The 27,277-nt window shown below is 45.0% G+C and overlaps 1 long non-coding RNA gene across 1 annotated transcript; it reads left to right on the top strand.

The window, feature by feature from the left end:
• LOC121500419 lies at window positions 1-26,837 on the top strand. The gene is made up of 4 exons (XR_005990382.1): window positions 1-1,118; window positions 1,718-2,258; window positions 24,327-24,440; window positions 26,482-26,837. It is a non-coding gene; the product is annotated as an uncharacterized LOC121500419 (long non-coding RNA).
• Window positions 26,838-27,277: the final 440 nt, after the last annotated feature.

The following is a 27,277-nucleotide window of genomic DNA, read 5'->3' as shown; positions in this document are numbered from 1 at the left end:
TGTTGGAATCTACACATCCTTTTTTTTTTTTTTTAAAGATTTTTATTTATTTATTCTTGATAGACAGAGAGAGAGAGAGAGAGAGAAGCAGAGACACAGGCAGAGGGAGAAGCAGGCTCCATGCAGGGAGCCTGACGTGGGACTTGGTCCTAGGACTCCAGGATCACGCCCTGGGCCGAAGGCAGGTGCTGAACTGCTGAGCCACCCAGGGATTCCCTGGAATCTACACATCCTGATGGCACATTTAGCATTTGACCCGTGGGATAGGGCACACATCTACAGAGGAGGATTGGTTTGTCAATGTGTGGGAGCAGTTGATGTGTTTAGGGAGGGATATCCTCCTTATGTTCCCCAGGGCCTATTTATGACACTGCTGATTTTGCACTTGGTCTTCATTTTCAGCCCAAGACCTCATGGCTACTCCACTAATGCACAAAACACCAAAGGGCAGAGGGTAGGAGAAATTGAAAAATGTTGTGAAGGAAAAATTTCAAGAGAGAGAGAGAGAGAGAGAGAGAAGCTAGGCATTGCATCCATCTTTCTCGTTCCTCTGGGATGTGTTTGGGCCCCTTACAGATGTTTCTGGGGATGTCGATGACTATGAAACAAGATTTCCTTTGTGACCCCTATGGGAACACATTTTCTCTGGTTTATGCCAGGAACAGTTGCTTCAGTCTTCCAAGAGCACGCTGTGCGTCCTGCGGTCGAATCTGCTTCCCTCTGTCCTGGAGTCTTTCACACTCAGAACTCAGAACCTGGGTCTCCCGTCCCTCCCCAGGAACAAGCCCACCCAGCTTCCTGCTGCCTTTCCTGCCTATATTCTTTTCCTTCTGATCACCTCACCTGATTTTCCTTCAATTTTTATCACAGTTATTTTGTAGAATCATTGAAACACTTGATATCCTCTTTGGAAACAGTGGTATATAAATAAATTGTAGTTAAAACCTTGAGGGGGAGAAGTCTTTGTTACTTAGGGACCTTGGGCAACTATCCTGTGGTTTTGCTGTTTGGTTTTTTCCAGCGGGCATATAAAGTGGTGTTTTAACGTACAGGTTCTGGAGTCTGGCCACTGGGGGTTCAGGTCTTCACTCTACTACTTCCCTCTTGTTTGAGCTCAGGTAAGTCACTTAATCTGTCTGTGCTGCTAGTTTGCTGCTTGATGATCCATCCCATTTTTTCATTTACTTAGCATAACTATGGGAAGTCCATTTTTTGATTGCATCTTCTAGTTTTGCTTTACTCAGGAAACCCTAAATTTTAGTCACAGTATAGTCAGTGTATTGGTGTATTTTGTGTATTGCTGTGTAACAAATTAGCCCCAAATCCAGCAAATTAAAACAGTACATGTGTTATTTCATAGTAGTTGTTCCCCATGAGTCAGGAATGTGGGAAGGGCTTAGCTGGGTCCTCTGCTTTGGGATTTCCTTTTTTTTTAAAGATTTTTTATTTACTTATTCATGAGAGACACACAGAGAGAGGCAGAGACATAAGCAGAGGGAGAAGCAGGCTCCATGCAGGGAGCCCGATGTGGGACTCAATCCCAGGACCCTGGGATCATGACCTGAGCCAAAGGCAGACGCTCAACCACTGAGCTACCCAGGCATCCTTGTTTTGGGATTTCTGAAAAGATTGCAATCAATGGTGTTATCTGAAGGCTCAGCTGGGGAAGAGTCTGCTTCCAACATTATATGACTGTTGACATGATTCTGTGTTTCAGTGGTGGTTGGACACAGGCCTCCCTCTGCACATTGCCATTTGCTTCATCAAAACTGGTAAGAGAGACATTCTATAAGCAACATGAAGGCCGCCATGTCTTGTACCTTGATGCTGCACCGTAAAGAATCTGTCTGGTCTTGACTCCTGTTCCTGGGATATAGCCTCTAAATCCTGAGAATTCCCTGAGCTGTCGGGTAGGAATGTCTTGTTACTCATGGCAGCCCCTCTACCATGTCACATTTCTGTTGATGAGATGACCCAGGGTGCACAGTTCAGAAGACCAACCACATGATGAGGGGTTGGGACTTTAGCTTGACCTCCTGTGGGGAAAACTTTGGAAATGGAGCCTGGCCCACCAGTAGCTGATGGTAAAGCAACCATGCAGACGAGGAAAACTCCAGTAAGAACTCTGGACACTAAGCTCAGGTGAGTCCATCTATGTGTCCTGATTCCACAGGGAGAAGATGAGGGAAGTCTGCATTAGTGACCCTCTCCAGCTTTGCCCTGTCCTAATTTGTATGCATCACAATAAAACAGTAACTGTAAGTACTTTCTGGAGTTCTGTGAGTCACTCTAGTGAACTATTGAACCTGAGAAGTAGTGAGATTGCCTGGATGTGGAGCCAGTTGCTCAGAAGTGCTAGGGGCTCGGGGACCCCAAACTTGTGGCTGCATTTAAAGTGCGGGTGACCTGGTGGCCTGCGCTCTTACATCTACAGAATCTGTGCTCCTCGAAGGTGTCTGGTGTCTTATTGCAGTATTGCACCTTATCTTGCAGGAACATTCCCCTACCTGTTCTGTGGGTTGGAAGCATGACCCAAGACTCATCCTACACTGCAGGGAAAGGGGATCACATGTGGGCATGGACAGCAGGAAAGGAGAAAGCCAGAGTGCCTCAGAAGCTTTCCATCACAGTCACAGTAGCCCATGGGATGTGGTGACTTGTCTTAGAACACATCTGCATTCATTAGACGCCCATGAGATCACAGATGATGGAGTTTTAATGGGTTTCATGTAGCCGAGTTTCATTGTCTTGTTTTACAGATTTGAAAAGTCAGGTTTGGTGAATGCAGGTGTCTCACTTGAGAGCATATGTAAAGAGCTAGTGCTCAGGTGAGGACAGGAGCCTCATGCTTTTCCGTACACCATGCTGTGATTTAATCCAGCCACAAAGTCAGTTGGAACTGTTGTAGATAAATAGTTACATCCCTTAAAGCACATCTACATATATGGAGTCCTTTATAGACACAGAAAAACACCAAGGATAGGAAGATTCAGGTAGGGTCCAAGGTTTTGGAAGACAAAGATTTTAACTGGCAGAAAATTGTAAAGGCTCTTTGTTTCCTGCACGTGATGCATTGATTTAAAAAAATTTTTTTTAAATATTTTATTTATTTAAAAAAAAAGATTTTATTTATTTATTTGAGAGAGAGAGAGAGAATGCGAGTGGAGAGGAGGGGCAGAGATAGAGGGAGAAGCAGACTTCCCCTGAGCAGGGAGCCAGATGCAGGACTCCATCCCAGGACTCTGGGATCACAACCTGAGCCGAAGGCAGATACTAATGACTGAGCCACCCAGGTGCCCCCCCCCTTTTTATTAGGAAATCAAATTTTTTAGCACCATGAGCCATGGCAGGAGCTTGGAACCTGCCCTGAGACTAGTGTTGACCAGCCCACTGCACACTGGCAGAAACCCCATCGTGTGTGGATGTGAACTGATCTCTCACCAGGTGGGCAGGAAAACTGCTTTTGGGATAAGAGGTACAGATGCTACCTGTGGCCATTCTGGTTTCCAGGACAGCTTCAGTGGAGACCTCTGAGCAGATTGCCAGGGAACAGCAGCCCTTGGTGTTGTGGGGTTGGACCACAGGGTTGGACAGCTGTGCAGGAAGCACTGGGAGATTCTGCTCTCAGCAAAGGCAGCAGGCAGTGTGCAAAGCAAAGTTAAAATGTGCACAGGATTCAGGACTTGACAGGGACTCTGGTGTTGTTGGAGGAAAGGCCTTCTAGCTACGGGATTCGAGGCATCAGTAATAGTGTCTACCTCACAGAAGTGCTTTTTCTTTAAAGATTAAATCAGTCAATATACATAAAGGTCTTAGGACAGTGGCTCATACATGAAAAGAATTACATAGGTGCTTGCTATTAATTGTTACTGGCTTCTTCCAATGAACTTCTATAGAAATCACATGCTTTTACTGAATTTGTCTCAGAAAACAGAACAGACACAGTATCATGAACTCAGAGTGTAAACCTGTCTATTCAACATTCACTGAATATCATCTGTGTGTCTACTGGGGGCCACGAGTACAGGGGTGCCTGTGGCAGGCGTTGTTCTGAGAACATGGGTGGGGAAGCCCATCTTTTGGGGATGGACCCAGGCCCACCCACACAGAGCATCCAGCCCCTTTGTTCTGGATTGGCATTTGCATCAAGCAAGGAGAGCCCGAGTCTTTCCCAGGAGCCAGCAGGCAGGACTGCCTCAAGTTGGAAGGATGTGAGCTGGTGACTCCACCACATGGAGACCAGCTAACAGAGAGAATCTGTAAGGAGAGGAAAGGAACAGAGGCCAGGAATCTGGTGGTGTTTGTCACCTACTCCCCCCCACCCCCCGCTCCCCCAGGGACACATGAGAGCTGATAAATTCCCATTTGTGTTGGCTGGTTTGACTTGGAGAGTGGTCATTTGTATCTAGTGGAGTCATGGCCAGTAGGAGGTCTAGTAGAGCTTGCTGTTTGGTGGGAGCCATCCAGAAACTGGAATAAGCATGCTGCAGGCCATGTGGTGAGCTACAGGGAGGGAGGTGCTCACAGCGGGGAACCACCCTGGTTTAGAAGGTCAGGGGTTGCTTTGCAGAGCTCCTCCTAAAGGAAGTGTGAGAATTAAGCAGGCAACAAGGGGCAGGACTGTGGGGGCTCAGTGGCAAGAGAGTGGGGTGATGTGGAGGAAGGCTATGATTTCCATATTGTTAAGTGGAGGCAGCAATAAGAGAGGCTGTTCAAACCATAGAGTTCTGTCAAATTACTTGGTCTTGTGCAAGGAGCAACAAAAAGCCACTTAAGCATTTTGTCAGGGGGACAATATGATCAGACTTTGTTCTAGAAAGGGCCATGTGGCTGCTGTGTGGGGAGTGGGTTGGGGGAGGGGAGGCCATTGTGGCCCTGGGAGGGCCATCTGCCTCCTGGATGGGAAGGTGGGCATGCGTGGGGTCGCAGCCACCCAGATCAGCACATATCCAGGAGGTGGGATGGACAGGCCTTGGTGATTGGCCCATGTCTCCCCTTTCCCAAGGATCCTGTGTGTTCGAGGGGTGACCTTTGTTGCTTTGCTCCACTTCTGCTCCCTATCTACCTGGCTTTGCAGCGTCAGATGCATTCTGTTCCCTCTTCACACAGCATCAGCAGATTTTCTCAGCAAAGTTCCATGGCTCTCCCCCCTCCTTTATTCGCCATGTTTCAAATCAGTTTTCATTTTTATTGCGGTCTTAGTGCACGTAAAGGTCGAATCATGCTGTGAGGCTTGTTAGAAAGTGTTTGGTTCTCCCTGCTTCTATTTCTACCTTCCTATCTTTAAACAATGTGCTCATGCTAACTTCTTGTTTGGATGACATATGTCCTCTAGTAGCTTCCCAAGAAACTGTGTAGGAGGGAAATTTTTGAGAGTATTCAGAAAATGTCTTCGTCTCACCTTTATGCATAACTAATACATGAGACAGAATTTTGGACTGATAATCATTTTCCCTCAGAATTTTGAAAGTCACACTCCATTTCCTTCTGTCTTCCAGTCATTCTTTTTTTTTTAATTAAAAAAATTTTTTTTAAAGATTTTATTTATTTATTAATGAGAGACAGAGAGAGAGAGAGAGAGAGGCAGAGACACAGGCAGAAGGAGAAGCAGGCTCCATGCAGGGAGCCCGATGTGGGACTCGATCCCGGGTCTCCAGGATCAGGCCCCGGGCCAAAGGCAGGTGTTAAACCACTGAGCCACCCAGGGATCCCCCTAACTTCTTGAGGAACCTCCATACTGTTTCCTACAGTGGCTGTGGGAAACAACCATGCAGACGAGGGGAATGCAGTTTGTATTCCCACCAACAGAGCAGGAGGGTTCCACTTTCTCCACATCCTCGCCAATACCTGTTGTTTGTTGTACTGTTAATTTAGGCTCTTCTGACAGGTGTGAGGTGGTGTATCTCACTGCGGTTTGATTTGCATTTTCCTGATGATCAGTGATGTGAGCATCTTTTCATACGTCTGTTGGCCATCTGGATGTCTTCTTTGGAGAAATGTCTGTTCATGTCTTCTCATTTTTTAGTTGGATTGTTTTGTTTTTGTTTGTTACTTTTTTCTTTTTTTTAAAAGTAATCTCTGCACCCAACACGGGACTCAAACTCAGACCCAGAGATCAAGAATTGTATATTCTTCTGACTGAACTAGCCAGGGGCCCTGGTCTCTAAATATTCTTATTTTATGAACATGATGTCTTCTCATCTTTCTGAAGTTTTAGTTATAGTTTTATGTTTTCTCACTGTCTCTGCAGTCTCTGTGTCCTTTGAGTTCTTTTGTTTTGTTTTGTTTTGTCCCCACCCGTGTATCTGTTGTGATCTGTTTCTCATGCTGGAGATTTTCCTCAGCTGCCTGGTGAGCCTTAGATGTCTGCTTATATTTAAGAGAGTCACCCGTGCAGGTTGTCTGGAGACTCTGAGTGTGTAAATAGGGGTTGTTTATGGGCTTCACCAAATGGTGGAGGTGGAGGCATATCACCAGGGAACCCTTAGTCTAGATTCTAGGTCTTTCCTCTTTGGTCTGGTTGGTTTCTGTACAGAAGGATTCAGTAATATTTTCCCAAGTAGGAAAGGGGTTGAGCTGAGAGTATTTCCTTTTATCTGCTGAGAACAGTATGCCAACCCTCCACAGATTCCTGTTGTCCAGACAGTATACCTCCTACTGATGGGGTGGGGTGGGGACTCAGAGGGCCTGCTAGGGATCCCTTTCTACCTCAGCCTTTCCTTATAGGCTCTTCCAACATCAGCGAGATGAAATCCAACAGGGACAAACTCTAACATCCTATACTTGAAATGAAAATTTGAATTAACACAGAACGTAAGAGGTGTTGTTTAACGTCCACTCATGGGAAAAAGACTGAGAGTAATGTGATTTCAGGATGTGATACAACGGTCCTTCAGATGCTAATCCACACATAGTCTGCATTAAGGGAAGTAGAACCTCTCTGTCTCCTTCACATCCATCTATGCCCTAGGGTCGCATTTGAATGGACCCTGAATTCTTGACTTGTCTATCCTCATTAATCATGAACCCTGGGCTTAGGCATTTCCATCTAGGACTGTCTACACTCTCGCTAGACTATAGAAATTGGCCTGGTCCAGTAGCCCAGTAATCAGAATTATGAATTGGGTGGAAGATAGATATCTATGCAGGTAAGAACATTGTTAAGGAGCATATGTTGCCAGAGGTCGAGACTGGTTCAGGAATCCAGGGAGGCAGGTCATCAGCGAGGAGTGAGGAGGCAAGTCCCCAAGGCCAGGCAGAGAACTCAGGCCCAGAGCCAGCACTCAGAACACTATTACCTTCCTTGGGGACCAAATCAGAAATCCAAGAGTGCATGGGTGTAAGCTTGAAAGTCACTTGTCACTGGAATTATATCTGGTCAGAGAGGGGATCAGACTCCAAGACAGGGGTGGATTCTGCTGACCTAATTGGAGAGAGCTTCTAGAATGTCATACTTGCTCCTAACTGACCATCTAAGGGAAAAATTGTGTGGTGATACACAATACTTTGCAATTGTAGAACACTCTGGCCAAATACACTAATCCATTCGTTCCTTTAAATTTCAACTGGGGAGAACAATTTCATCTTGGGGTATAGATGAGGGGCACTTATGATTACAAATTCTCATGCTATACTTTTAGGAACTGATGGGGCAAAATTCGAAAAAATTCAAAATTCAGCTTCTCATGTCTGACCATCAGAAATGAGGCACCACCCCTCCTAGCGAAGTCATGTGGTAGCTTCTTGCTCTTTCTCTGTAGGTAAGAGCAGATGAGCACCAAACCTTGCGGCTGGGCGAGGGTCAGGAGGCTGCTGGGTAGAGTAATATTGGTGAGTAACATCTTCAGTGAGTAACTGGAGTTGACTACCTGTCAGCATTGGTGTGGGCGGGACAGGTGATCCACTGTCAGGCCATGGAGTCATGTGGTTAGAACCGCCTCTGCGCTTACAGTAAATCACACGAGGATAAAAGGAGACCAGAAAGGAAGCGCTGACCTTGCTCTGTATAAACTTTTTCATCCCCTTTCACTCAGACATGTTTTATTTTTAGGAAGATTGTTCCTCTTGATCTGACCAAATAGGAATCCTTTTCTTGCATCTTTTGGCAAGACTTGAACATAATAACCTCTCCTTGGAGCCTTCCTGATTGGAAATGGGGATAGCAGGGAGGCAGAAGAGAATTAAAAATAACAACATAATTGGAAAAACTACCAGAGGTCATTTAACTTAACTGTCTTGAGGAACAGTTTCATTTGGAGCCTATTTCAGGAAACTGATTTTCTTTTCTTGAAGACACTCAGGGAAGAATATCTCATAAGCGCATCAGACAAGTGCCTCAGGATTGGGTTTCAGCTGAATCCATCGGGGGAGGGGGAGGCAAGGGTCCTGCTTCTGGAAAGAATAAAGCCCAGGGCTAATCTGCGGAGCACTTTTGGTCTGAAATGATCATAAGGACATGAATTCCTACTGGGAGGGGGGGTAGGTTGTCCCCTCAAGCTTCAGTCAAATTCTCACATAGAGCTCATCTTTTTTTTTTTTTTTAAAGATTTTATTCATTTATTCATGAGAGAGAGACACACAGAGAGAGAGAGGCAGAGACACAGGCAGAGGGAGAAGCAGGCTCCATGCACTGGGAGCCCGACGTGGGACTCGATCCCGGGTCTCCAGGATCGCGCCCTGGACCAAAGGCAGGCGCCAAACCGCTGTGCCACCCAGGGATCCCAATATTTATTTTTCCAATCTATGAGCATGGAATGTTTTCCTGTCTCTTTGTACCTTCCTCAATTTCATAAGTGTTCTGTAGTTTTTGGAGTACAAATCCTTTACCTCTTTGGTTAGGTTTATTCCTATGGTTTTGGGTACAATTGTAAATAGAATTGGTTCCTTAATTTCTCTTTATTCAGTCTCTTTGTCGGTGTATAGAAATGCAGCTTATTTCTGTGCATTGATATTGTATCCTGCCCCATTGCTGAATTGCTGTATGAGTCCTAGCAATCTTGGGGTGGAGTCTTTTGGGTTTTCTATATACAGGATCATGTCATCTGCAAAGAGTGAAAGTTTGGCTTCTTTGTCAATTTGAATGCCTTTTATTTCTTTTTGTTGCCTGATTGCTGAGGCTAGGACTTCTAGTGCTATGTTGAATAACCATGGTGAGAGTAGACATCCCTGTCGTGTTCCTGATCTTAGGGAAAGGCTCTCAGTTTTTCCCCATTGAGAGTGATATTTGCTGTGGGCTTTTCGCAGATGGCTTTTATGATGTTGAGGTATATTCCCTCTATCCCTACACTTTGAAGAGTTTTAATCAAGAAAAGATGGTGTATTTTGTCAAATGTTTTCTCTGCATCTATTGAGAGGATCATATGGTTCTTGTCTTTTATTAATGTGATCAGGTTGATTGTTTTATGAATGTTGAACCATCCTTGCAGCCTAGGAATAAATCCCACTTGGTTGTGGTGAAAAATCCTCTTAATATACAGTTGGATCCTATTGGCTAGTATCTTGGTAAGTATTTTGACATTCATGTTAATCAAGGATATTGGTCTGCAATTCTACTTTTTGGTAGAGTCTTTGTCTGGTTTTGGGATCAAGGTAGTTCTGGCCTCATAAAATGAGTTTGGAAGTTTTCTTTCCATTTCTATCTTTTGAAACAGCTTCAGTAGAATAGGTATTATTTCTTCTATAAATGTTCAGTAAAATTCCCCTGGGAAGACATCTGGCCCTGAACTCTAGTTTCTTGGGAGATTTTTTTTTTAATTTTTTTTATTTATTTATGATAGGCACACAGAGAGAGAGAGAGGCAGAGACATAGTCAGAGGGAGAAGCAGGCTCCAGGCACCGGGAGCCTGACATGGGATTTGATCCCGGGTCTCCAGGATCGCGCTCCGGGCCAAAGGCAGGCGCTAAACCGCTGCGCCACCCAGGGATCCCTCTTGGGAGATTTTTGATGACTGCTTCAATTTTTCTTGCTGAGTATTGGCCTGTTCAGGTTTTTTATTTTTTCCTTCTTCAGTTTTGGTAGTTTATAAGTTTTCAGGAATGCATCCATTTCTTCTAGATTGCCTAATTTATTGGCATATAGTTGCTCATAATATGTTCTTAAAATTTTATGTATTTCTTTGGTGTTGTTTGTGATCTCTCCTCTTTCATTCATGATTTTACTAATTTGAGTTTTTTCTTTTATCTTTTTATTAAGTCTGGCCAGGAGTTTATCTATCTTATTAATTCTTCCAAAGAACCAGCTCCTGGTGTCATTGATCTGTTCTACTGTTCTTCTGGTCTCAATTTCATTGAGTTCTCCTCTAATTTTTATTATTTCTCTTTTCCTGCTGCGTTTAGGTTTATTTTCTGTTCTGCAGCTCCTTTAGATGTAAGGTTAGCTTGTGTATTTGAGATTTTTCTAATTTTTTTAGAAAGAATTGTATTGAAATGTACTTCCCTCTTAGGACCACCTTTGCTATATCCCAAAGGTTTTGAACAGTTGTGCTTTAATTTTTGTTAGTTTGCACAACTCTTTTAAATTATTCTCTAATTTCCTGATTGACCCATTCATTTTTTTTAGCAGGATGCTTTTTAACTTCCAAATAACTTGAGTTCCTTCCAAATTTCCTCTTGTAATTGAGTTCTAGTTTCAAAGCATTGTTGTCTGAAAATATGCAGGGAATAATCCCGATCTTTTGGTATCAGTTGAGACCTGATTTGTGATCCACTATGTGATCTATTCTGGAGAAAGTTCCACATGCACTAGAGAAGAATGTGTATCTGAATATGTCTGTGAAGTCCATCTATGTGAAGTCCAGTGTGTCATTCAAAGCCCTTGTTTCTTTGCTGATCTTCTACTTAGATGATCTGTCCATTGCAGTGAGTGGGGTATTGAAGTCCCCTACTATTTTTTTTAAAGATTTTATTTATTTATTCATGAGACACACACACACACACACACACACACACACACACACACACACACACAGAGGCAGAGACATAGGCAGAGGGAGAAGCAGGCTCCATGCAGAAAGCCCAGTGTGGGACTCGATCCCGGGTCTCCAGGATCACGCCCTGGGCTGAAGGTGGCTCTAAACCTCTGAGCCACCCAGGCTGCCCTGAAGTCCTCTACTATTAATGTATTGTTATCTATATGTTTTTTTTTTATTTTTTTAAATTTATTTATGATAGTCACACACAGAGAGAGAGAGAGAGGCAGAGACACAGGCGGAGGGAGAAGCAGGCTCCATGCACCGGGAGCCCGATGTGGGATTCGATCCCGGGTCTCCAGGATCACGCCCTGGGCCAAAGGCAGGCGCTAAACCGCTGTGCCACCCAGGGATCCCTATATGGTTTTTTTTTAAAAAAGATTTTATTTATTTATTCATGAGAGACACAGAGAAAGGCAGAAACACAGGCAGAGGGAGGAGAAGCAGGCTCCATGCGGGAGCCTGACGTGGAACTTGGTCCCAGAACTCCAGGACCACATCCTGAGCCGAAGCAGACGCTCAACTGCTGAGCCACCCAGCTGTCCCTATATGTTTCTTTACTTTGGTTATTAATTGGTTGATATAATTGGCTGCTCCAAAATTAGGGGGATAAATACTTATAATTGTTAGATCTTCTTGTTGGATAGACCCTTCGAGTATGATATAGTATGCAGGATGCTTTTGAAACAAGCATGAGGACACTGTACTACTGCAGATGGCAGGTGCAGATGAGGGGACTGAGGCACACAGTACACTCTCAGACAATCTTCTTTTACAACAAAGATAGGGCTTCTTTCAGGGTGATGAGTTGTCTAGACAATGGTTTCCACAAATGGAAGATAAGCCTAGGGCAGCCCTCAGCCCACCATCACTCTGCATGGTGGGAAAGGAAGAAGTGAGACTGGTGGGGACTAGGGAGGCTTGGCTGCTGCCTGGAAAACATGGATATTGCTAGGAGTTTTTTGTCAGAAAGGTTTGTAACTCACTTTGAACAAATTAAATAAAAAGAGAGAGAGAGAGAGAAAGAAAAGAACGAAAAAGAAAGAAAGTTACCCATGAAAAATGATCAAATAGGGATGTCTGAGTGGTTCAGTTGGTTAAGCATCTGCCTTTGGCTCAGGTTATGATCTCAGGGTCCTGGGATTGAACCCCACTTTGGGCTCCCTGCTCAGTGGAGAGTCTGCTTCTCTCTCTCTCTGCTCCTCCCCCTGCTCATGTTCTCTCTCTGTCTCTCTCAAACAAATAAAATCTTATAAAAAATGATCAAATACCAGTGAAATTTCACATGCACACTGCCTGTGTTTGGGGTGGGTTAGAGGGTGCTTTGGCCATAACTTCCTGCTCCTGTTCCTTTGTCTTCTACTTCTTTTCAACACCCTCCTAAAAAGATGGTGGGTGGGCTCTCTGGAGAGCGAGAATGTACCCACCATTTGTTTTTGGCTGTCTGCTTCTCACAGAAGACACTCAGACTCCCTTTCAGACTTCTGAAGTAATTGCCACACATTACTTTTTATACATTGACCAATGGGCATTTGCTTCACTGGTGTAATTTTGTACCTTATAAGTCAAACCTTAAAAAGTAGATTTCCTGAAATGTCTCTCCCTTTGTGTTGTAGTCTGTATTCTGCATAGCACATCTCTGGAGGTTAAAAAATATCATGATCTAGGGCAGCCCGGGTGGCTCAGTGGTTTAGCACTGCCTTTGGCCCGGGGCCTGATCCTGGGGACCTGGGATTGAGTCCCATGTTGAACTCCCTGCATGGAGCCTGCTTCTCTCTCTGCCGTTGTTTCTGCCTCTCTTTCTCTCTGTCTCATGAATAAATAAATAAAATCTTAAAAAAAAAATCATGATCTAAAGTCTCATCCTAAAAGTAAGAATAACAGTAATGACTGCAGTAGACTTTCTGGTCACTATTCAAAGACTCATCCAGCACACTTCTGCAAACAAAGCCAAGGGAGCCTCTCTTGAGCCTCTCAATCTCAGGAGATTGACCATCAGAGGCTCTGTGCTAGGATGGGCTGTCTGCCTTTGCTGAGTGTCATTCAGACCCCAGGCCACACCTCATGTTGGGTCTCATTTGTCCCTTTGCCTTGGTTCCTTGGCTTCTGCACAAACACGGTTGGGTTTGAAAGCCTGCAGGATTCTCTCCCCTTAGGACAAGTGCCCAGAGGATTTCCTATAATACTTCTTGCAAAAACTAAATTAGACTTAAAAGCAAAGTTGCTTTTTTCAAAAATGAAAGACTGAAATCCAAATGGCTTACAGCAGGGAAACATATATGAGCTGTGGAGAAAGTTATGTAACAGCCAGTGAATGATAGTGGACGGGAGTCCATAGATTTGCCGTGAAAGTCAACAAGTTTGTGTCTTGAATCATATCTAACACACTGGATTAGATGGTTTGGAACAGGAAGTCCTCTAGTTCCACACAACAGGAGCTGGCAAACAGCTTTCCCTGCTTTCTGCTTTGGGCTGTGACTGCCAGGTATGCCCAGGAGGGAACCCAGAGTGGCCCGTCTCCGCCGTCGTTACATTAACTGGCACCTCCAGCTTATCATGCAGCTGTTGTTTCTCTTCTTATGGTGGGAAGAATCCCCACCCATCTCTTAGCCAGTCTGCTCCTTACCCACCTTCATCTTCAGAGTTGGCTGGCGTCTCCTGCGGCATAACGTGTAGCAAGTGTGTCATGAATATTTGTTGGAGTGTGAACACAGGGAAATAAGTTGCAGGGACAGCTTGTTATCTGTGAGCTGGTGACAGCCCTGACACAGAAGATGAAGGTAGGCACTGTCTCGAGTCCCGAGGGGACACTGGGTGGCTCACAGGCCTTTCCCCAATTCTGCACAGTCTGTTGGTTTTGTTCTGTTTGGATAATTAGATAGTGTCCATGAAACCCATGCATATCTAAAATTAGAAGGGCAGGAGTTTGGCCCTTCGAAAACATATCTCAAAGCTCAACCATTGATAGTGTTCAATAAAAATGTTTTATTAGGGACCATTTCTCTTAAAATGCAAAATAAAATGGCTTCCAAAAAATACCAAGAATGGCGGTGTGGATGAACTTCTGCAGTATGGGTCTGGTAATTGTCTTACAAGTAATTCAGGCATCTGGTAAAGGCCTCGTTTGTACTTGCAGACTTGAGAGGCCTCTGTAGGGGAGGCCGTTGGACGGTGTAAGGGTGTTTTCTTAAAGATGGGAGCACCCCTTCACCAAACACTGGAGTAGAAGGAAACCATTGTCGTCTCTTGAGAATCAGAATTGCTCAGAGGGCTCATTGTAGCAGCCTGAGTGTCTCTGCCTCTTGGAAGACCCTTAGGGGAGGAGTATGTAACTCATAGTAGGTCCCCTCTTCTAAATGGAGGCAGGAAATGGTAGAAATAATTACATTTGGGGCCCTAACACCTTTGAAGTTCGACCTCCCAGTGGGTGTTTCTGCTAAGGCCCACACACTTCTGTCCAAACAGGTTTTAAATGTTTAGAGGGAAGAAGGTACCAGCTCCATTAGAAGGAAGTTTCTGGAAGGGACAAATGACTGATAGCCCCCTCCTGCCCTGGTAAATCCCTCCTCTGGTTCTCCTCATGCAGGCCTGCCTTCCCCGGCCATGACCTGGGTCACTGTTCTATATGGGCGACACCTGGACCCCTCCAGCCTATCAACACATTCATATTCTCTCCCACAACGCATTTCTCCTCACACCATCACTCAGAAGACTTGTCCACGCCGTGTTTGACACACACTAGGGCACGTTATATTTTCAGAATATTGAATGGATACAAGTTTTGTAAATATTTGTTTTGTAAGGAAAAATACTTTTTCCTCGAAAAGTAGGTGTTGGTAAGGAAAGGAGGGGAGTTATGAGCTGTGGCCCCCTCCAATTTTTGACACTCCTCATGGAGAGGTGAGGTTGGCATCCCCTCTCCTTGAGTTTGGGCTTTGTTACTTCTTGACCAATAAAATGGAGTGGATGTGGAAGGTGCAGCCCCTGCACCCAGGCCTTCACCTGGCCGCTTCCATGTCCTGTGTGTTGGTCACTCACTCTCAGAGCCGGACCACGTGGCGAGAAAGCATGGGCCACACGGAGGCAGTGCTTCACCCTCCCAGCGGTGGTCCCACCCACGGCAGCTCAGCTGCCAGACTCGTGAGGAGGGCTGACTACAAGTGATCCTGGCCCCACTCAGAGGATCTTTCCAGTGGATGCCCAGTCATGACGGACAGACAGACAGACCCTCCTCTGTGCCCTGCCAGAGTTTCTGTCCCATGGACTTTGTCAGCATAATGAAATGGTCCTTTTACCATTCATTGCTTGTGAAGCCCTAAACGACTGGAATCACATGTTTAATGCTGGCAGATGTCACTTCCTCCACTGGCCTGTGGCCTCCCGAACACTTCACATCTTTGGTCCTATCTAGTCTCACTGACCCAAGTGACTGCAGGGGTGTGTGGGTCAGAGTGTAGGCAGGGCCTAGACCAGAACTTTCCGTGGGGATGGGAACGCCTCAACCTCTCCTGTCCAATAGCACTGTCCAGCATGTGAGATGTGGCTGCTGTAATTGAGAAGCTGAATTTCAAGTTAATTTTAATTTAAAATGTAAAAGCCACACAGAGTTAGTAGTCACCCTATACAGCAGCAGTACGGGTCTAGATGTCAAGTGGTAAGTCCTTACAGCAAAGATCATACCTGCCTAATTAATGCTGCTTTATAGTATTAACAATTTTTATTTATTTATTCATGAGACACAGAGAGAGAGGCAGAGACGTAGGCAGAGTGAGAAGCAGTCTCCCCGTGAGAAGTCTGATTCCCAAGTCTGAGACTTGATCCCAGGACCCTGGGATCACGATCTGAGCCAAGGGCAGATGCTTAGCTGACTGAGCACCCAGGGGCCCCACATTTTTCATTCTTTATATAAAGTAGGCTCCACACCCAACACTGGTCTTGAACTCATGGCCCTGAGATCAAGTGTTGCAGGTGCTGCCTACTGAAGCCAGGTGCTTCCAGCTTTACCTTTTTTTTTTTTTTTAAATATATATATATCAAGCTTGCATTGCTCCTAGACTTAAAAACCAGCACTAATGGGCAGCCTGGGTGGCTTGGCGGTTTAGCCACTACCCCATGTGTTAGTCTCCATCCCTGAGGCACACACTCTCACTGCTGATGCTCATCTCTGTATAAAACGAGCTGCTAAACTGTTAGGTTCTGGTTTATTGATCTTGAACCTTCTCTGAGGATTTCCTGCGATGATAAATGGTTAGCAAGAATCAGGAGCAGAAATGGGAAGATAGTATCCGATCTTTTCAGCTTCACCAAGCATGACCCCATCACCCACTGTGTTCGATTGTCATCACCACACATTTGGTGGCTTAAAACAACCCACATTAACGATCTGTTCTGTGGGTCAGCAGTCCAACAGGAGGCCAAGTGGGCTGTGGTCAGGATATCCACAGGGCCATGTCCTTTCTGGGGGTCTGGGGGAGGGGAGCCTCGGCCAGCTTCCCAGCCACCAGAATTGCCCAGCCTGTGGCCCTTCCTCCATCCTCAGAGCCCAGGATGGGGCATCTCTCCGACTGCTCTGTGGGTACATCCCCTCTGGACTTTAAACCCGGTGGAGAAAGGCTCTTTAATTGTGAAGGCCTTTGATTAGATTGGCCCACCCACATAATCAGGGTGTCTCTCTGCCTCAGGATCTTTATCTCAACCACATCCTGCAAAGTCACTTTAGCTGTATTGGGCTTCTGTTTCTTCACAGGTCCTGGGGAATAGGACGTGGGCATCTCTGAGGCTGTTTCACTTCTCTGTTTGCAGGGTCAACATGATGAGTAGCTTTCTAAGACGCTGTGCTGGTGGGTTTATGAAGTCACCGCACCATTCCCTTAAGGCTGGGGCACAGGGCTGGGTGTGGATGTGGCTGCGCGGCACCCAGTTGGGCGTCTGCAGGTCCCGCATGGAGGCTGGTGTGTCCATGGTGCCAGATGAGCAGGAAACCTCCTGCCTTGGTGGTTCCTCACTGACGTCACACACTGATGGCTTGTTCATCGTGTGAGCCGAGGATCTCTTCCTGAGCGTGGAGAGCCCAGATGGAAGGCACCCCCTGGATTTAGGGACTATTCCTGACCGTGTGGAGATGAACATTCCAGGCCTGCTCTGAGGTGCCCTTGCTTCTGTGCTGCAGGAGCCTGTGAGCTGGTTCTTCTGACTGGTCCCATGTGGGCTCTGATGTGCTCACGTCTGCTCGGCATCCTCACCGTCCACACCCGGGTATCTGCCTTCTCGTACCCAGTTCTGTCCGACCTCTGGGGATCCGAGTCTGCCCTGAGTCGTTCTCTAGTGATTGGTGCCCCCAACCCAGCTGCTGCTACCTGAATATTGCAGGTTGGGCTGCACTTGCCTTGCCGGCCCCTGTGACATCGTGTTAGTTCCTGGATACTAACCATGAGTGTGTACACCCAGGTTGTCACTCTGCCTCTTTCTGGAGACTGTCTTCTCTGAGACCAGATGCTGCCCTGCTACCTGCTGTTGACAATCCACCAAGCCCGTCCTATTTTAGCTGATGGTCCAGGTTAGGTCCTGGGCCTCCCAAACTAGTCAACCTGCAGCTGCACAAAGCCTGGGCCTCAAGGTCACAGTGATAGAAATGAAGGTTTACAATCAAAACAGGTGCAGCCCTGAGTGCGAACAGAGCGTGACTCAAGGGTATGGAAGCAAGTATAAATTTTCTATATTGGTGAATCATTTGTGGGTTCTTCATAAGGACAGAACAAATAGAACAGTGTCAAAAGGAGTGTGAACCTTCTAGAAGGCTGATTTCATGTGCCTCCAACAGTTTTATTATTATTTTTTAATTTTTTTTTAAATTTTATTTATTTATGATAGGCACACAGTGAGAGAGAGAGAAGCAGAGACATAGGCAGAGGGAGAAGCAGGCTCCATGCACCGGGAGCCCGACGTGGGATTCGATCCCGGGTCTCCAGGATCATGCCCCGGGCCAAAGGCAGGCGCCAAACCGCTGCGCCACCCAGGGATCCCCAGTTTTATTATTTTGAGGTCAATGTAGTTTCTTTCCCTCTCCGTGTTGGAGGCCCCTGGTCTCCCCTTCCTCCCACCCCATAACCATTCCCTGCACTTTGCTTACAGCTTCTGCACCTAGAGTGGATTTTGTTGTTCTTGTTTTGTTGTTTGTTTTGTTTTTTATATTTTATTTTTAAATATTTTATTTATTTATCTTTGAGAGAGTGAGAGCAAGCATGAGCAGGGGCAGAGGCAGAGGGAGAGGGAGAAGCAGACTCCCCACTGAGCAGAGAGCCTGACCCGGCACTCCATCCCAGGACTCCGGGATTATGACCTGAGCTCAAGGCAGATGCTTCACCAACTGAGCCACCCAAGCACCCTTGTTTTGTTTTTTGTTTTTTTTTTTTTGTTTGTTTGTTTCTGGAGCAGGTTTTGAACGGCATTACTCAGAAAGTGTCACAAGCATCCATGTGTCTGACATAGAAACTTATTTTCAGCCTGGACTCCCATCCACACCTTCAGTTTTCTGCCAAAGGAAGTGGAGTGTCAAGCTCCTGCCATGGCACCAGGGAGGGCCAAGCACGGAATCACAGGGCTGAACACGATTGTCGTTACCACAGAATTCTCCAGAGACACTCAGGTCAGGGGAGACAGAAGCTGTAACTGGCTGGCAGCATTTTGTATGGTGGGTGTGAAGGGAGGGCCCATTCCATTCTGGAGCTCAGCTGGAATTGGAGTTGGCATTGGACAAAACGGTGAAAAAGAGCGTTCCCCCTGCTTTGGAAGATTCTCTCTCCCTCTCCCTCCAGCCCTCCCCCCCCAAATAAATCAATCCTTATAATATATATAATATTATAATATTATATTACTATATATATTATTATATATATTATATATATGATATAATATTATATATTATATAATATATATTATAATATTATATATATTATATTATATATATTATAATATATATAATATATATATCCTTATAATAATAGATAAAAGTTCATTTATTTATTTATTTTTAGTAATCTCTACCCAGATGTGGGGCTTGAGCTCACCACACCAGCAGTCAACAGTCCATGGACAGAGCCAATCAGGTGCCCACACGGCCTTGATGTTAGCTCCTGGCCCTTCCATGGAGTAGTTTTGTATCCTCATGAGTATTTCCCCCTTCTACCTCAGTCTCTATTTGTAAAAACATAGGTGTCATAACCGCATGTCTCATAGGATTGTTACAAGAATCATGTTGTGATGTTATTAAAAGCTTAGTTCAAGGGATGCCTGGGTGGCTCAGTGGTTGAGCATCTGTCTTTGGCTAAGGTGGTGATCCCAAGGTCCTGGGATTGAGTCCTACATCAGGCTCCCCACGGGGAGCCTGCTTCTTCCTCTGCTTGTGTCTCTGCCTCTCCTTTCTGTGTCTCATGAATAAATAAAATCTTAAAAACAAAGTAAAAAGCTTAGCTCAATGCTTCACACATGAGCACCTTCTTCTCATCTGTGTTGTTTGTGAACGCAGGACAGCAAGCCTCTCTTGGCCCACGGGCCCCGTGCTTCGGGGTCACCTGTGAGACCTGGAGGCACATCGATGCCTTGCCAGGTCCACGTGGACAAATAATCGAATCCTGATTGTGAGGATGACCACTCAATGTAAAACTGCAACTCATGTCAGAGCTGCAGGCGGACTGCCTCTATTCTCACTCAAGTGAAAAACCCATCAAAACACAGAAGCGAAGGACCTGATTCTTGAATGTTCTATTTTTGCATTTTTTCCCTTCTTTCTTTTTTTAGGAATGATTTCAAACCTACAGAAGAGTCACAGGAATAGTGCACAGAGGAGGTGCCCGGCCAGGTCAGTCAGTGGAATGTGTGGCTCTTGGTCTCAGGATCGTGTGTTCAAGCCCCACGCTGGGTGTAGAGACTACTCAACAAAATAAAAGCTTAAAAAAAAAAAGGAATAGTGCTCAGAACCTGCATATTTCTTGGCCCTACTTTTCAACATTTTGCACATTTGCTTTATTACTCATTACCTTTCCCTCTCTATATTCACATTTCCCCCCTAAACTATTTGTGTTCCCTTACTTCAAAATACTGTACCAATGATCTCCTAAGAACAAGGATGTTCTCTTATAATAATAGGTCAGTTACAAAATCCGGGAAATTTAGTCGTGACACAGTATTCTTCTCTCATATATAGTCACTTATTCAAAATCTGTCGCTTCCCTGGACCCTGTCCTTGCAATGGCTCTTCAGGGACCTTGAATCTGGAACAATTTCCTTGCCTTTGCTGACCTCTCATGACCTTTTTTTTTTTTTTTTTTAAGAGCATAGGTCAGGGGTGCCTCAGGAGCTCAGTGGATTCAGCATCTGCCTTCGGCTCAGGTCATAATCTTGGGGTCCTGGGATCGAGTCCCGCATCGGGCTCCTTGCTCAGCGAGGAGTCTGCTTCTCCCTCTGCCTCTGTCCCTCCCCCTGTTTGTGCTTTCTCTCTTCTCTCTCTCAAATAAGTAAGATCTTTAAAAAGAGAGAGTAAAAATAAATAAATAAATAAATAAATAAATAAATAAATAAATAAATAAATAAATAAAAATAAAAAGAGAGAGTATAAGTCAGTAGATTTATAGACTGTCATTTGGTTTGGGTTTGGTTTGTTTCCTCAGGAGTAGATTCACAGTATGCATTTTTGGGGACAAGAACACAGGAACTGTGGTGCACCTTACTCATGCATCCTAGTGAGAAATGCAGACCATCCTCTTGCCCCACAATTGCTGACATTGGCCATTTTCCAGTGTTCTCATCATTGACAAGCATAATGAGAAAGCGTCGGGAGAAAGACCAACCACTGTGCTGGAACTCAGTTAAGACTTTTACATAGATGAATGCCATACATTTCCCAAAGTTTTTTGTGTTTCTGTTCTCAAGTTTTGCACATGCACACGTCTTCTAATTTTTAATGAGTTTGGAAAAATCAGGCAGTTGTAGTGGTGTCACAAGATGGATTTAGGGAAAGGGATTTAGAACATTTCTTGACTGGGCCCACACAGATCCAGGCCAGGGGAAGGTGGGCCAATGACCAGATGAGGGCCTGCTTTGAGTGCACAGGGATTAAGGCCAAGGGGATGGCTGAGGGGCCATCTGGTCTTAGGACATGTCAGAGCCATAGATGGACCTAACAACTTCCCATCTCATGCGACTGGTCCCTGCCCTTCTGTTCCATTCTTCTGGCTTTTATACAAGTCTGGATCGGTGTTTGTTAGGCTCTTTCTCTGACCCATTTACTTCCATGGCAGATAGAAGAGGAGTGCTCAGCGGGTGGTCACGAAGCAGAGGCCAGCAGAGGGAGTCACACAGGAACCAAAGGAGGTAGATGTCCGCAGCCACATGTCCTCTCCAGAGAGACATTCCTCACCCCCTTGGGATGTGCAGGTCACGCCCGGGTCCATCCCTGGGGCTCTTCTTTGAGGCAGCCAGGTCCCGCTATATGAAGCACCAATAACAACAGTAGCAAAAATGGACCTGAAAGTAAATGATTCGCATCAGCCAAACTCACCAACAGACAACTGAGGGTTGGCTGAATGATGGGATGAACAGGACATTAAAAAAATACCCTGAGACATAATGTGTGCTTATCTTGGTGAATCAAGCACTCCTTTGTTTTTTTGTATTGTTTAATGATAAAGCACATTGCTGCATCCCCAGAGAGAAATTAGGGGTGGGCTGGGGCACAGAGATGGTCCTCCAGCCTTGGAGCGCTGGTGATGCACTAGTGAGGCATCACCAGAGGAAAGATGCCATGGTGAGGCATTCTCACCATGACCAAAGATGGTCAAGAGGATCTTCTGTTGATCGGGACTGAGAGAAGGTAACACCTGGAACCTTGGCAAAGACAGAGAGGAAGTCATAGGTTTGGCAGGAAATAGTGACGATGGACCAGGAGCCAGTGAAGATGCTTCTGTGTGCCCTCAAAGCCGGTTGATGACAAGTGGTGGTCATCGTAAGTCCTGGTGTGCCTGGTGCACCTGATCTCTGGGACCGAGGCTGTACTTCCCCTCGGGACCAGCAGGTGGCTTTAACCCCTGGCGGCAGCCTGGCACAAACTAGCCAGGGACCAGGCCAGCTGGCCTCCCTATGCCGGGGATGTGACATCAGTAATCCTACCTCGGCAGTGCTGACCTGCTACTGTGGCCCATCCACCCCTCCTCACTCTGTTGTGGAGCCTGCCAGGCTGATGGGTGGATTCTGAACCTGGGAGCAACCATTCACCCAGACACTAACGCACACCTCTCAACACCTGCTTTTGATCCTCCAAATTCAGATTACTTGTGATAATGTCTCCACATAGCCTTCCTGTAATGGTAACAAGTGTGTTTCTGCTTTTAATCCAGTGTTATTTCACCTGTTAGAATCAGCATAGTCTCCATCCAAATATTTAGAAAGCAAAATAAAGTTTCAACCTATTTCTCATGTTTCCATTATTACAAATAGCACTGACATGAATATGGGCGTTTTGACGCCAAAGTAGAAAGATCAAAGAATGATTTTACCTTCTCATTATATGTTTCCAGGTAACATTTTTTCCCTAGCCACTTTTTCTAAAGGCTCTAACTCCCAGTAGAGAATCAATTGCTGGTGCTAGAATCTTGAGAAGTTGAAAATGTACCCTGCCCTCCGCTGGTCAGGTGCCACTGTCTCTTCTCTGTTTGGGGCTGGCATGGGAACCTGCTTCTCTTGAAACAGCAGATAGGATGGGAACCCGAGTCTTTCCGCAGATGAGCATCAATGTTGTTTGGGGCAAAGTGCTCAGACGCCATCTGAACGAGTAGAATCATGTCATCAACCCCAGTTATATCCATTTTCACCTCTGATGGTGTACTGTTTTCTGATGTTGTCCGAGCCTAAATATCTTCCATCAGTGATGGGCTCAGTCATCACCTGCAATGGGACTCACCTATGTTTATAGGTCTGAAGACCATCCAGCAGCTATGACTGCTCATCAAGGGAAAAATCACCACCAACTTTATTCGTTTTTAGTATTTTGTTGGATGAGTTATGTTTTTCTCACTTATATTCCCAATTTTTAATATTTACGTAAACATTTTAAGTTGTGGGGTGCCTGGAAGGCACAGCTGGTTAGGTGTCTGACTCTTGGTTTCCACTCAGGTGGTGATCTCAGGGTCATGAGATGGAATCCTGAGTCCAGCTCCCTGCTGAGCGGGGAGCCTGCTTCTCCTCTCCCTCTGCTCTTCCCACTCATGCTCAATCTCTCTCTCTCTCTCTCTTTCTCTATCTCTCTCTCAAATAAATACATTAATTAAAAAAATTTTAAGTTGCATTTTTCTTGTGAAGAAGCTATTTTGAAATTAAATCATTGCTTTTAAGGTTAGTAAAATCTGAAAAGCTCAACAGAGTACAAGTAAAAAGTGTCCACCTCCAACAAACCTCTCAATCTCCTTTCCCAGAAACAACCAGTTGTTTTTTTTATTATCCCCCCAGTTCTGTTTGTTGTATAAACAATGTGTATATATTTTTATATTTACATATTCATTCTTGTTTTAAAGCACTGAGGTTAGCTACAGCCACACCATGTTGGTGCCTTGACTGTTTGCACATTGCAACGTAGGAGCTGTCTCCTCATGCTAACAGGTTCATAGCATTTCATGCATGGATCTGCCACTGTTGGGCTGTCTTGGGGAGGCCTTCTGGTTATTTCCAAACACCTGTTGCTACTAGTAGCAGTGCAGTGAAATCCTGGTTTCTCATCCACCGTAGGTGTGTGTGGAACACATACATATTTAGAAGAGGAATTACTGGGTCAGAGTATCTGAATTTGAAATTTGGTAGCTATTTTTGTGATCTTCTCCACAGTTTTTAATTTGCATGTTTAACATTATGAGTGAGGTCAAACTTTTTTTTTCTGTTTTGTTTTTTTAAAGTAAGCTCTTACACCCAACGTGGGGTTTGAACTCATGACTCTGAGATCAAGAATCCCATGTTCCACCAACAAAGCCAATCAGATGCCCCTTGTGATAAATTGCAAAGCTGTTTGTATTTTCTTTTCTGAGAATTATCTTGTCCTACGTGTTTTATTGGGTTTAAACAATTGATGTATAGGATTCTTTATATAATAAAGAAACTAGCTCTTCGTCATGGGTATTATAAGAAGTAATTTCTTCGATTTTCCGCTTGCCTTTTGTCTTTGTTATATTTTCCTGCAGAATTTTTAAAGATGTAAAATTAAATATGTGGTTAAAATACATATCTGTGTATCTTATGTGTGTCAGGAGTGTGTGTTATGATCGAAATCTGACACCACAAGTGTTTCCTCACCTTCCTGACAGTCCCTCCCTCTTCCAGCAGAGAACCCCATTCCTTGAAACACTGGGGAGCCTACTCACGCTGCCACCCTACCACACAAAATCGTTTTGTCACAATATCACCAGTGCAACTTCTGAAAAATCAACCTACTGGGTAAGCTTCAATACTTTTTTCTAGTTCTTCTTGTCATTTGACTATGTCCTACTAATTGCTGTGTAATTTATTTGAATAAATTCCTTTTCTGTGTTGTATGGAATCAATTTTTAAAAAATAATTTCATTCATAAATCTTTTTAATAAAAATTCCATCCGGACTTTATGTCATATGTAGGGTAGCTTCTCCCACTAAGACTATGTAGAACTTTCTCCATGTTTCTTTAAGTGCCTTTAATTTTTTATGTCCAAACGATGCAAGAAATACAGAATGCAACTGGCTAACACACAGTGTATTAGAACAGTTTCTAACAGCTACAGAGGAAATACCAACAAGGCGGACCTACTGTCTTGGCAGAACCAGGCTGGTGACAGCAACAGAGCAGGTGAATGTGGAAAAGATCAGAGGGTGAGGCCAGTGCTTGGGATGCGAGGGCATGACGCTCCTGTGGCCGAGTGGCCACTGCTACTCTGAAGAGCTACACGCGCAGGGTTCCATTGGAGCCCAGACTCCAGGTGACCAGGCCATTGCAGGTGACCTGAATGGCGTCATAAGGGAATAATGACGTGAAGCTGGTTTCAGACTCTCCAAATCTTTGCTCTCACCAAGGACTTGCTTACACACAGGTGGTGTTGTCTCTTGTCGTGAACCAGATATGGGCTCATAAACAATTTGTTCTGCTATGTGATTATTGTCAGAACGGAAGATTTAGTATTCAAACCCTCATCTCTGACATTTTAATTTTTGTGGATATTTTAAAAAATGGAATTGCTGTGACAGCCATATGGCAGGCAGGTCAGTGATTACCTAGGGGAGTGTATGTATTGGTAGGATTTTTGTTCAGGTATAACACACTACAGAACTGTGCAGATCGTGAGTGTCCCCCTGATGCGGCCACCATCAGAGAGAGCGCATTACCTGTCCTTGGAGACTCCCTCCCACCCTCTCTATCCTCCTTGTCCTCATGAAGGTGCTCCCTCCCCGACTCCTGCCCCATGGCCTCCCAGTCCTGGTTTAATATTAGATCTCATCTCCACCCCACACCCCCAGGCCACAGGGATTTGCATTTTGTGTTTACAGAGTCAGTAAAGGTCTATATAGCAATCCCAATCAACCTGTTCATAAACAAAAAGTCATGGTCAGCATGCTCCCGGTTGCCTGCTGCAAATATCCTCTAAATGCAGTGGTCTCTGTGCTGTGTCTGGAGGCTTTGGTCCAACACCACACGTGGCCCTCGCCGAGGCTGGGTATGCTCTTCTGCTCTTCTTTCCTATTACACTGTTGCTGGATATTTGGGTCCTTCCTGATTCCTTGTTACGAATAGATGCATTCAGTGCATCTATCTGTATGAATTAGAAGACAAAATTCACACCTGCAGGCACAACCTCTTTGGAAACATGGCAAACTGTCACAGTTTCTAAGGGGGTTGTATGCACAGCTGTGATTTTTCCACCTAATTCTTACTGACAGGCACACTTACAACTATGCTACTCCAAACAACAGGTTCTGCAGGAAACTTTTTTCCTTGGATGTTCTAGGTCAAAACCATTTTGTCACTGTGGTTTAGACCTCGGGGCCTTTTTTACTTTCTGTGAAGTTGGGTTATAGTCCCTGGAGGAGGCTCCCGGACTCATTCCTGGCAGCTGTAATGGAATTCTGGCCTGGCTTATTTATTTATTTTTTAAATATTTTATTTATTTATTTATTCATGAGAAACACAGAGAGATAGAGAGAGGCAGAGACATAGGCAGAGGGAGAAGCAGGCTCCATGCAGGGAGCCCGACATGGGACTCAGATCACGCCCTGAGCCAAAGGCAGATGCTCAACCACTGAGTCACACAGGCCTCCCAGTCCTGGTTTAATATTAGATCTCATCTCCACCCCACACCCCCAGGCCACAGGGATTTGCATTTTGTGTTTACAGAGTCAGTAAAGGTCTATATAGCAATCCCAATCAACCTGTTCATAAACAAAAAGTCATGAATGATTTTCTTTTTTCTTTCTTTTTTTTTTTTTTTCATGAATGATTTTCAACTGAAAGGATATTTGTGATGAGAAGCCACCACAGCAAGCAGAGGGGAGGCCCAGCTGTGGAGAGAAAGAACACCAATCTCTTCTTCCATCCTGGAACAGTCATGGTCATGAAAAGGAGCTCAGCACTGCCTCTCAACTCCAGGCTGGGCAGGGCCTTGGAGGTGGCCTGTGGGTCTCAGCTCCCTGCCATTTGCACACAAACCTTATTTTCAACTTAACTTTTAGTGTTTTTCTGATGAGTGTGGTAGACATGGAGCTGGGTCCATGGCCACTGGCTCGTAAGTCAGACCTAGTATGTATGTATGTATGTATGTATGTATTTATTTATTTAAGATTTTATTTATTTATTCATGAGAGACATTGAGAGAGAGAGAGAGAGAGAGAGAGAGAGAGACAGGCAGAGGGAGAAGCAGGCTCCATGCAGGGAGTCCGACGTGGGACTTGATCCTTGGTCTCCAGGATCACACCCTGGGCTGAAGGTGGCGTTAAACCGCTGAGCCACCCAGGGATCCCCTAGACCAAGCATTTTTTGTTAAGGTTTTTAAATTTTATTTTTAAGCAATCTCTGCACCCAACCTGGGGCTTGAACCCATAGCCCTGAGATCAGGAGTCACATGCTCCACCTGCTGAGCCAGCCAGGCACCCCCAGACCAAGCATTTTTATCATACAGGGCTCTACATTTAGTGTGCATAAAATTTATTTTATTTTTTTAAAGATTTATTTATTTATTATTTATTTTAGAGAGAAAGAATGAGCATGATGGGGGAGGGGCAGAGGCAGAGGGAGAAGTAGACTCCCTGCT

This window comes from Vulpes lagopus, chromosome 1 (genome assembly GCF_018345385.1).
Source record: "Vulpes lagopus strain Blue_001 chromosome 1, ASM1834538v1, whole genome shotgun sequence".
Taxonomy (NCBI): Eukaryota; Metazoa; Chordata; class Mammalia; order Carnivora; family Canidae; genus Vulpes; species Vulpes lagopus.
This window is presented reverse-complemented; position numbering and strand designations above follow the sequence as displayed.